At 38.0% G+C, this 11,895-nt stretch overlaps 1 pseudogene; it reads right to left on the bottom strand.

The window, feature by feature from the left end:
• Positions 1 to 908: 908 nt before the first annotated feature.
• LOC103999880 (large ribosomal subunit protein eL31-like) overlaps positions 909 to 11,895 on the bottom strand; it is a 50,637-nt pseudogene continuing 39,650 nt past the window's right edge.

Below are 11,895 nucleotides of genomic sequence, written 5' to 3'. Positions count from 1 at the left end.
AACGATCAAGTAAAACCTCGTGAGCTCTAAGAGAAGCGAGGGAGACGAAGAAAATTCTGTGGGCATTCTTAGCTCATCAGCACGGGCAAGGACATTGAATTCGTAACTCCAAAAACACAAGACTGCATTGGGGTGGGGTTTCTCTCCTAAAACCTACTGCCTTTGGTTCCCCCCCAAGTTGAATTATTGAACATTTAAATAGAAGCTTTTCCACCATCGAGAAGGGTTTAAGTAATATCTCTATTGAGATAGCTCAAAGTTAACTCGAAACTCTCATATAATCTATCACATAAACTATGAATGACCTTTTTCTCAATCATTTCTAGATTTATCAGAGAAAAACATCATGAGCACTTCCAATGGCTAATGGAGGAGATATCTATCATATTATTCGTAAATTGAAAAATGTTTCTCACCTGCTCTAGTAGAGATGTATCTCTCATGCTAAGCAGAAGAACGAATTACCCTATTAATACTGATCTATAATCAGTATAATAACATTGGCAATGATATCACATCTCATGCTGGAAAAATATTCATTCATAAAAAGAAGTCATCTAGCAACTATGTCATAAAAGAATACAACAGAGTATCATGTGATAACTGGAAAACAGTTGAGCCTACGTCAGTAAGGATGAAAATAAATCAAACTAGATTCAAGATTGAGTTATGAATCCACAACAAACAATTTTTGATCTCATCCGACAGGTTTTTAGATTCTAAATATTAGTTTGATGATAACATATCTCACACATTTATATCACACCGATTTATCAAGGATCCAATATCTCATCATAAGGTTCAAAAGTGACAGAAAAAAAAAAAGGAAGATATGTCGGACAAGAAACGATGTCTCACTCGGAAAGGGAAGGAGGCACTCAAGTGGAGTAGCTACGAGTCGGTAGAGGAGGAGGAAGGCACAGTCGGTAACAATATTTCTACGTTAACTCCCGACATAATTGCTTTTCCTTTGTAAAAATAAAAAAGATAATAATTTACTGTTTTCATAGCAGAGTTATCTCCTTAACGAAATATATATGTTCCACCAGACACAAAGAAAGGCATGTGCCAGAAAACAATAGCAATATCTAATAATCATAATATGCACAAAATAGATTTTAAGAGTACCATTGGAAAAGGAACACACAAGAAGGTACAGACAGGTCCAAAATTGAATATCTTCCATTACTGATCAGTAGCAAATAAATAAATTGCCTACAATAAATTGAGTACATAAATAACAATGAATATCTTCCATAACAAGTAAACACTAAATTGAGTACATAAATATCGTCCCAAAATTGCCTACAATAGTTTTGACTAATCTCTAGCGTAATAAAAAAAAAAAAAAAAGATTCAGAACTTGGTCTGCTTCATCGACATTCTTTTGTACCCAACCCCTTAAACCCCTCTGGTGGAACCTACCGTGACCAATGAGTAGAGCTCCTCTTTGGCATCCTCCTCTTCGTTCCTTTTCCAACCAATCCTCACTCGGACTCGCCATGGCACGCTACGGATCCCCCTACTCCATATGTGCTTGTTGAGCTTCACATCAACCCTGACATCAGTAGTCCCCATTGCTTTCTGCTCAAACTTTTTTTGATCTCCTTAATCGCCTTAGGGGCCTTCTCCTCGAACGTGCTGCCCAATGTCAGAAAGGTTAGCACATACTTGTACATATTCCACAAAAAAATATATAAGTAAATAAAATACAATACAGCAGTATCACTAATAAGGAACTCCCATAGTGCATAATCCAGGAGAGTGTAGCTTCAAAAGGAGTGAATACAGAATCCATTAGAGGAACAGAAAATCAATTATGGCACCTAAAAAAATCCTCATCCTGATCACAAGTATCCATTTTCCCTTAATTTATGCATTTTTTTAGAATGAAAACAATTGTTTACAAATTTATAATATGCTTGTGAGGGTTTGAAGACATGCTACAGGAGATATGCACTGTGCTATCAATGTTGGGCTGGCAGCCCGTGGTGCAGGAGAGTGAGGGTTGTGAAAAAGAGGTAAAAAAAAGGGCAGCAGCAAGGTCGAAAATTGTAACCACGTGATTCTAAAGAAAAAGAGGAGAACAAAACAGAAAAACAAGAGAAGGAAAGGGAAGAAGACAAAAACAACACGGAGAGACTGTTCTCAATCAGCTAGCAATGTTTTCATCTCAAGTTCGATCAAATCTATAGTAGATTCTTACTGTGATTACTTGGGGAGAATTTAGATATTGTGCACAGTGACGTAATCCTTGTATCACAATTATTCTCTTGTGATTGTTGCTAGAGTTTTGGGCAATAGATTGAAATTTGTATATTCATTCTTTTCATAATGGATTATCTATAGTTTGCCCCATGATTTTTAACCTTCACATTGGAGGGGTTTTTCATGTAAATCTTAGTGTTCTATTTGATTGTGATTCCATTTAATTCCACTGCTTATTATGGTCTTCTAGTACATATTCATATACAAAAGTTATTTCTCTTTATATCCTATCAACTGGTATCAGAGTTGTGGTGATTTAATTTTATGTTTGAATTTGGAGGCCAGTAGTATTTCTTGCATGATTAATTTGAATGGAAACAATTGAATGATATGAAAACCAAGAATGAAAGATCTTTTGTATTGCAAAGATTTATATGGAACTTTATAGGGGGATAGTGTAAAACCCACAACTATGACAGATGATAAGTGGAAGAAGTTAGATCAAAAAATAGTTGGGTTTATTCGACAATGGCTTGATGATAGTATCTTTCACCATATTTCTACTGAAATTTTTACATATCCTCTTTGAAAAAAGTTGGAAAGTCTCTATAAAAGAAAAACAGTTAGTAACAAAGTTTGTTTGATCAAAAAACTTATTAACCTAAAATATAGAAAGGGTGCTTCTATTACTGAGCATTTGATTGAAATGCAGAGTATCACTAACCAGTTATCCTCTATGAAAGTGTCTCTTGATGATAAGTTGTAGGCATTGTTACTTCTTAGTTCATTGCTAGAAAGTTGGGAGAAACTAGTGGTTTCCCTTAGTAATTCTATACCAGATGGTGTTGTCCTTATGAGTCAAGTAACAAGCAGTTTGTTGAATGAGGAGTTGAGAAGAAATAATTTAGCAAAATCTCATAATGATTCACAGGCACTTATCTCAGAGAACAGAGAAAGGTTAAAGTCTAGAAGTAGTTCACGCATGGGTAGAAGCAAGCCAAGATCAAGAAAAGATATTGTTAGGATCAGGAGCACTAAGAGGGGGGGGGGGGGGGTGAATTAGTGCAGCGGAAAACCTTCTACGATAAAAATCGCGTTCGTTCGATAAAAGTGATTTCGGTAGGAAAGCCGATTCGTAAATCACTTTAACTTTTGATTAAGCGAGATACAGCAAAGATATAAGTGCAGTTTGCAATTATGGTTCAAATCAGATAGTAGGCGCAAACTGAAATATGATATTCGTACGAAAAAATTGATTTACGTCTAAATGCTGATTCATAAATCACTTGATTAAGCGAGATGCAGTTAAAGTAAGGATATAAAGGCAGTTTGTAGTTATGATAGAAATCAAACGTAAATGCAAACTGAAATATGATGATCGTATGATAAAACTGATTTACGTCTAAACGTCGATTCGAAAAGTGCAAAGCTTGAAACCCGATCGTATATGCGCAGAAAGCAGTAAGCTTTTGAGGAGATTTGCAGTGAGGATAAGATGCTCAAAGTAAATGCAAACCGAGATTTAGAGTGGTTCGGTCAATCTTGACCTACTATACTTTTGGCTTCCTCCACCGACGAGGTCACCGACGTCAACTAGAGGCCTTCCTTCAATAGGCGAAGGCCAGCCACCCTTTTACAGTTTCACTCCTTTTGACGGGCTTAGGAGACAACCCTTACAGAATTTTCTCTCCTCTCTTTAAAGCTCAGAACTTGGAAGAAAAGAGGGAGAAGAACTTTTGGCCTTTACAACAATTTTGAGCTCTAAGAATCACAGAATAAGATCAGGATTTCGATGTATCTATGTTGCCTTTCAGTGCTGAATGGGTGGGGTATTTATAGGCCCCAACCCAGTTTGAAATTGGAGCTTAAAACTGTCAATTCTCGGAATTCCGAGATCCGACGGTTGCACCTCCTAACTGGAGCGGTTGCACCGCCTGGCAGAGCTCGAAGACTGAGCCTCTGGGTGGTGCCACCTCCTGTCAGGGGCGGTTGCACCTCCTGCCAGAGCTCGAAGACCGAGCTCAAGCGGTGCCACCTCCTGATTGAGGCGGTTGCACCGCTTAGCCAGAGCTCGGAGACCGAGCCCAAGCGGTGCCACCTCTTGGCCGGGGCGGTTGCACCGCCTAGTCTCGCTCGGAGACTGAGCCCAGGCGGTGCCACCGCCTGGCTTGGGCGGTTTAACCTTCTGACAGAAATCAGGGTCCGAATGGGTTGATCCATTCGACCCAATTTGGGTTTTTCAAGGGCCCAATTGCCCCAAGATTAAGTTAATGGGATCACCTCCCATTTCCAACTTAATCATTATGCTAACTACGATATTTCCTAAGACATTTACTGCAACTTGCTCCGGTGCGTCAATCGCTTCTTCCAGCGAGCTTCCGGCGAACTTCCGTCGATCATCCGATGAACCCTCAGTGATGCTCCTACGGACTTCCGGCAAACTCCTGGACTTGCGACGATCCACTTGGCGAGTTCCGACGAGCTTCTTTGGCAAGCTCATGGACTTCTCGGATTTGTTCCCATAGAACCTCCGACGACTGTCTGAACTTTCGTCGAACTCTCGAACTCCCAACGTGATCATTGTCTTGACTTCGGTGCAACTCCTGCTGCATGTCTTTCTTCCATCGTAGTTAATCCTGCACACTTAAAACAAAATACGAGATTCAACAATCTCCCCCTTTTTGATGATGATAACCACTTGATGACGGAGTTAAACTTAACTCCCGGAGTTTAAACAAACTCCCCCTATCAATATGCCATATTGATAGAACCTTGAATTCAAACTGAATTCAAGTCATTGCAATATTCATCATGAATACTTGCAACACGTCATCATGAACTTATGCATAAACTTATGCATAACATCATACTTCTCCCCCTTTGTCATCAACAAAAAGGAGAAGTCCAACTATTCTTGTGTTTGGAATATTAGTTTAACTTATTGCATGAAAAATATAATATCAAGTTTTATCATCATGCAGTTTTGAAGCCAAAAAATTTAGCAAATGTTACATCATGCTTAGAACTTTCAAGCAATCAAGTTTTAGATATGCAAGTTTTACAGCATATAAGATGTTACAATATTTTAGAACTTGCAAGCTAGCAATTTAGAGATGTTCAAGAAGGCAACTCTTGCTTCTTGAAATATGCAAGTTGCAAGCTAGCAAATTTTTTGCTTCCTTTGCAATGTTTGAGCTTGCAATTTTGCTTCCATTGCAAGGTGTAAGTTTAGCATGTTTAATTTTCTTAAGATAGCAACTATTTGCTTCTCTTTATACTACAAGGCAGCAATTTTTACGATATGCAAGTTTTACTACATACAAGCTAGCAAAAATTTTGAAAGCAAATGCAAGATAGCTTTCTTGTGTAAGCTTATGATTCTTGCTTCCTATTGTTGAATCCCGGATTTTGATGATGAAACTAATTGATTATGTTTAGATGTTTAACTGCATTTTGAGTGATGCAGGTCTACTCGATCAGGATTAGACAGTTAACGCAGGAGGAATTGGCGTTGCGCCGGAGGAGATCACGTTAGGATATTGGATGGCAGAAGGCTTCGGATGTCGGGCATCGGGCTAAGAGCGGAATTGCACCAAGGATATCGGGGTTGCGGAGGTCAACCGCCGATTGGGCAACAAGCCGCAAGAGAGGATGATGCGCCGAAGAATCGGACGAAGCGCCAACCAATGACGTGCCGGGCAACAGAATGTCAATTCGCTTTGTAATAATTATCTAGATCGGAATAGAGTTTTGGTTTGTGTGTGCAGGATTAACTACAATAACGATGAAGACATAAAGCGAAACAAAGTGTCTGAGTCAAGCGTGAAGGATTTGTTGCGAGTTCGAGAGTTCGACGGAAGTCCGAAGGTTCGTTGGGAATGCTGCCGGAACTAGCCGAGAATGAGTAGGGAGCTTGCCGAAGGGTTTTTCGGAAGCTCGCCGGAAGGTTCGTTGGATGTTCACGGAGCTCACCGAGAAAGATCGGAGCTTGCCGAAGAAGCTCATCGGAACTCGCCAAGATCAAATCGTGAAGTCTAGGAGCTTGCCGGGAGTCCGCAGAATGGTTTTCGAGAGTTTATCGGAAGACCGTCGGAAGTTCGTCGGAAGCTCGCCGGAAGAAGTCTTGACTTACGGACTTTGTAATAGCTTAGAAAATGTCTTTAAATTCATAGTTAGCACGTTAATTAGGGTTAGGATTAGGTGTTAATCCTATAACCCAAGTAGGGGCCAATTGGGCCCGAGTTCAGATTGGTTTGGGCCAAGTTTGGAGCCCAACTAGTGAGCTGAATTGGCCTAGGCGGTGGCACCGCCCAGCACCCGAGAGCTGGGCAGTGGCACCGCTTGGCTGGGCGGTGGCACCGCCAGCCACTGTTAGTGTCAGACACTGACAGGCGGTGGCACCGCCAACATCGGAAACCGAAGAGAATTCAAATTTTGGAGCCCAAATTTGAATCCTCTTGAGGCCTATAAATACCCCTCTATTCTCAGCTGAGATAACAACCTTTTGAGAAGCTAGAAGTTGAGAAAAGTTTTAGGAAAAGTCTTGTTTTCAATGGCTTGAGTGTTCACCTCCTTTCTTTTCATTGAAATCTTTGTAAAAGGGTGAACCACTTGTAAGAAGTTGTAAGAGGGTTATAAGAAGGAGGTTGATCTTCGCCTAGTAAAGGAAGATCATTAGTGGATGCCGGTGGCCTCGACGGAAGAGGAATCGGAGGAGTGGATGTAGGTCATGATTGACCGAACCACTCTAAACTACCGTCTTCTCTGGTTTGCATTTTATTCTTGCCATTTACATACTGCAAACTACTTTACTTAGTCACTACGCTTCCATACGCTTCTAAATTATCAAGCTTCTAAAATCGGTTTCCATTGATATTGCTTTTCATCGTACGAAAGATTTATCAAAATCGAAGTTTTAATCCGCTACACTAATTTACCCCCCCCTCTTAGCGCCGCTCCGATCCTAACAATTGGTATCAGAGCCACGGTTTTCTACTTTGGTTTAACACCCAAATAGATCTTTACGGCTTTCAAGAGGGTCACTCTCTCATTCGTCCTCCCTTTTTCAATGGGACGGACTACACTTATTGGAAAACTCGAATGAGAGTTTTCTTACTTTCTTTGGATTTGAATTTATGGCACATAGTCGAAAATGGATTTGAAATGTCTTCTCTTCCAATGAACCATTGGAATGATTTGGAGAAGAAGATGTTTTCTTTAAACGCAAAGGCTATGAATGCCTTATTTTGCTCTTTGGACAAAAACGAGTTCAATCGGGTTTCTTTGTGCGAAACAACTTTCGACATATGGCACATTCTTGAAATCACACACGAAGGCACTTCTAGAGTTAAAGATTTGAAAATCAACATTTTAATGCATGATTTCGAGATTTTTCGAATGAAGCTGAGCGAAACCATTGTTGACATATACACCCGTTTTACGGATGTTGTCATTGGTTTACAAGCTCTTGGCAAATGTTTCTCGAATTTTGAACTTGTTAGTAAAGTTTTACGATCACTTTCTAAAGCTTGGGAATCAAAAGTAATGGCAATACAAGAAACAAAAGATTTAAATATTTTTCCACTTAAAGAACTTATCGGCTCATTGATGACATATGAAATGGTGCGCAATGCACATGATGAACCCAATGAACACTTGAACCACATTCCAAAGAATAAGAAGGATTTGAAACTCCAAACAAATGAATACCACTTGAGCAATGACTCAAGTGATGAGGACAATGATGAACTTGAACTTTGAATACTAAATCTTAATAAGTTCATTAAACAAAAATCTAAAATAAACAATGAACTTGAACGGAGGAAGAGGCCAAAGAAGAGGAAGGCAACCAAGGATGAATCAAAAACTTCCAAAGGTGAAACGGTGAATTGGGCTTTGACGAGCTTCGACTACAAGGTAAGTAACTCAACTCTCTTGAATTATTTTGAAATTACTTGAAGTCTTTCATGAGTGCTTACTTTAGAATAGGAAATAAAAAATTATTTTTCAAAAATTATATCATGTTTTTCTTTTTAGCATCTTTGAAAAATAAAAAAAAATTTGATCATAAAAAGTATATCGCTAGGGTTTCTTGCATGTTATGTTTTTGAAATGTTGAATGATGTATGCAACATTATGGATGATAGTTATATGCTATGTGATAATGCTTAGGATTAATCCATGAATGTGTATTTTGATGATTTTATGTCATGCATGAGTTTTTGAAGTAAATGTTGATTCGATACTCTCATTTTGGATTAACATGTTTTTGGTTTAATCATTTTTATGACGAATTAAGATGACATTCTCATGACATATTAAGATGACATAGTGCATGTACATATATGTATGAATTTCTTGATAGTCTTTTGATGATAGATGTGATATCATGATGTTTTATTTTTTGTGTTTGGTCTTGACAGCTTTATGACGAAACTTATGTTTTGATTTTAAATGATGATACATGTTTTCACAAAAAGACTTTAACACCCTCACATGAAATCAATTGTATAAAATGGAAATAAATTTTATATCCTATTGAGATTAATGAATTTAGTTTACCAATCTTGTGAATCTCATGAAAATAAACATGATGAATATTTTGAAAATAAATGAGTGTATCATGCATTTGGTCTTAATGATTTCTCTTGAACATACTTTTTGAAATCATACTTGATGATGAATATCAAGATATTAAAAGGATGTTATCATGGAATCATGCTTGATAATTTATTTTATGAAATTTACCTTTCTATCTTGAATGTTGACATTTTTTTTAAAAAGCAAAGGCATGCTCATAAGAAGCAAATCACATGAATAGAAATTTATAAAAATGAAATGTAATCATCTATCTTATTGATTTTTCAATAAATCTATGCTTGTCATATATGAATTTATTGAATGTAATTTTGAGGATGATTTCAGATTTGACAAATGCTTGATTCGTATTTACGACATAAGATATATTTTAAATATGAATCATGCTTCAATCATGTTAAATGCTTCAATCATTTTCTATCTCTAGAGTTCTCGATTTTGATGAAATACAAGTGATAAATTCATTTATGATATCTTGTAAATCACGTGAATTATGAATGAGTTTTTTGTATGATGTGTTAAAAGAATCACTTAAAAAGAAAATATTTTTCCCATCTTATCGAGATTAATGATTTCATGATATTGTGTGAATCTCGAAATTGATTTTGATGAAATAGTAATAATGTTATTCATGTTATGAATCTCAAAAATGATAATTTGATTATGATTTTTTTTAATTAACTTGAATGAAATTTTGTTTTAACCGAATCATGAACTTTCCCTTGACTTCTTGACTTAAGAATTCTGAAAAAACATGATGATTACTTGATATTTGATACTTGAAATTTCTTGTAAAATGTGATCTTGATAAGAATGTTTCAAGTTGCTCTTTGTGCTATATCTTTTCAAATGAATCATGAGCCTTGATATCATATATTTCATAATATAGAAATAACAAGATTTCTTTGCCTTGTATGCCTTGTGTGATGATTGTACATCAATTTGCTTTATTATGAATTATATGAATCTTGATCGTGAACTTGTTAAGAAGAATTTTAATGAACCATGAATCATATCTTTGGTATTCACGAATTGATCCTTATTGATATCTTTCATGAATTCTTTGAGTATTTGGCTTGTTGAATGGTTGAAATTTTTAGCCATTGAGTTCTCCCTTCTTTTTGACAATGACAAAGGGGGAGATAGATTGCTAGCTTGAAATGTCAAGAAAATATAAAAATTTATTTACTTTCCTGCACATCTAAAGAGAAGATGCAAATGTAATACTTGCCAAATTGTTTGCTTGCCTCATGTAAAACATTGTCTCTTGGTAGTTTGGCATTTTGCTAAGAAAGCAAAAATGACACTTCTCAAAAGAGAAGAAAGAGCTTGCTATCTTAAATATCACAAGCTTGCCTATCTTAAGAAACAAAAATTTGCAAATGTGCTATCTTGCCTATCTCAAAAGATAAAACATGCTACGGAAGCAAAATTGTTAGCTCAAACATTGCAAAGGAAGCAAAAATTTGCTAGCTTGCAACTTGCATATCATGAAAATTGCTAGCTTGTAGTCTAAATAGAAGCAATTAGTTGTTATCTCAAGAAAAGCAAACATGCTAAACTTACACATCTTTAATTGCTAAATTGCATGATGATAAAATTTGATACTATGTTTTTCATGCAATGTATGAAACTTTTTTTCTCTAAACACATAAGAGTAGGAACTTCTCCTTTTTGTTGATGACAAAGGGGGAGAAGTATATTGATGACTTAATGCATTGAATTAAATATTTTATATATATTTGCATGATGGTTTAAATATTTTTCATAACATGTGATGAATGTTACTTGGATTTGGGATAATCTAAGTGTTCTATCGATGTCATATTGATAGGGGGAGTTTGGTTAAACTCCAGGAAGTTAAGGTTAACTCCGTTAGTCATCAATTAGTTGTCATCATCAAAAAGGGGGAGATTGTTGAATCCTGGATTTTGATAATGAAACTAATTGATTATGTTTAGATGTTTAACTGCATTTTGAGTGATGCAGGTCTACTCGATCATGATTAGACAGTTAACGCATGAGGAATTGACGTTGCGCCGGAGGAGATCACGTTAGGATATTGGATGGCAGAAGGCTTCGGACGTCGGGCATCGGGCTAAGAGCGGAATTGCGCCAAGGATATCGAGGTTGCGGAGGTCAACCGCCAATTGGGCAACAAGCCGCAAGAAAGGACGATGCACCGAAGAATCGGACGAAGCGCCAACCAATGACGTGCCGGGCAACAAAATGTCAATTCGCTTTGTAATAATTGTCTAGATCGGAATAGAGTTTTGGTTTGTGTGTGCAGGATTAACTACGATAACGATGAAGACATAAAGCGAAACAAAGTGTCGGAGTCAAGAACGAAGGATTTGTTGCGAGTTCGAGAGTTCGACGGAAGTCCAAAGTTTCATTGGGAATGCTGCCGGAACTAGCCGAGAATGAGTAGGGAGCTTGCCGAAGGGTTTTTCGGAAGCTCGCCGGAAGGTTCGTTGGATGTTCGCAGAGCTCACCGAGAAAGATCGGAGCTTGCCGAAGAAGCTCATCGGAACTCGCCAAGATCAAATCGTGAAGTCTAGGAGCTTGCCGGGAGTCCGTAGAATGGTTTTCGAGAGTTTATCGAAAGACCGTCGGAAGTTTGTCGGAAGCTCGCCGGAAGAAGTCTTGACTTACGGACTTTGTAATAGCTTAGAAAATGTCTTTAAATTCATAGTTAGCACGTTAATTAGGGTTAGGATTAGGTGTTAATCCTATAACCCAAGTAGGGGCCAATTGGGCCCGAGTTCAGATTGGTTTGGGCCAAGTTTGGAGCCCAACCAGTGAGCTGAATTGGCCTAGGCGGTGGCACCGCCCAGCACCCGAGAGCTGGGCGGTGGCACCGCCAGCCACTGTTAGTGTCAGACACTGACAGGTGGTGGCACCACCAACATCGGAAACCGAAGAGAATTCAAATTTTGGAGCCCAAATTTGAATCCTCTTGAGGCCTGTAAATGTTGGGAAATCATTGGGGGGCGACATCATATGCGCAGCGGAAGAACAAGAAAACAAAATCCCCGATTCCCAAAAAGATGTTCGTCGTCGTGCGAAGATTGGTGCGCAAAAATCCGC

The sequence above is a fragment of the Musa acuminata genome, chromosome BXJ1-10 (genome assembly GCF_036884655.1).
Source record: "Musa acuminata AAA Group cultivar baxijiao chromosome BXJ1-10, Cavendish_Baxijiao_AAA, whole genome shotgun sequence".
NCBI classification, from domain to species: domain Eukaryota; kingdom Viridiplantae; phylum Streptophyta; class Magnoliopsida; order Zingiberales; family Musaceae; genus Musa; species Musa acuminata.
The sequence above is the reverse complement of the archived record's forward strand: the minus strand, read 5'-3'. Positions and strand labels throughout refer to the sequence as shown.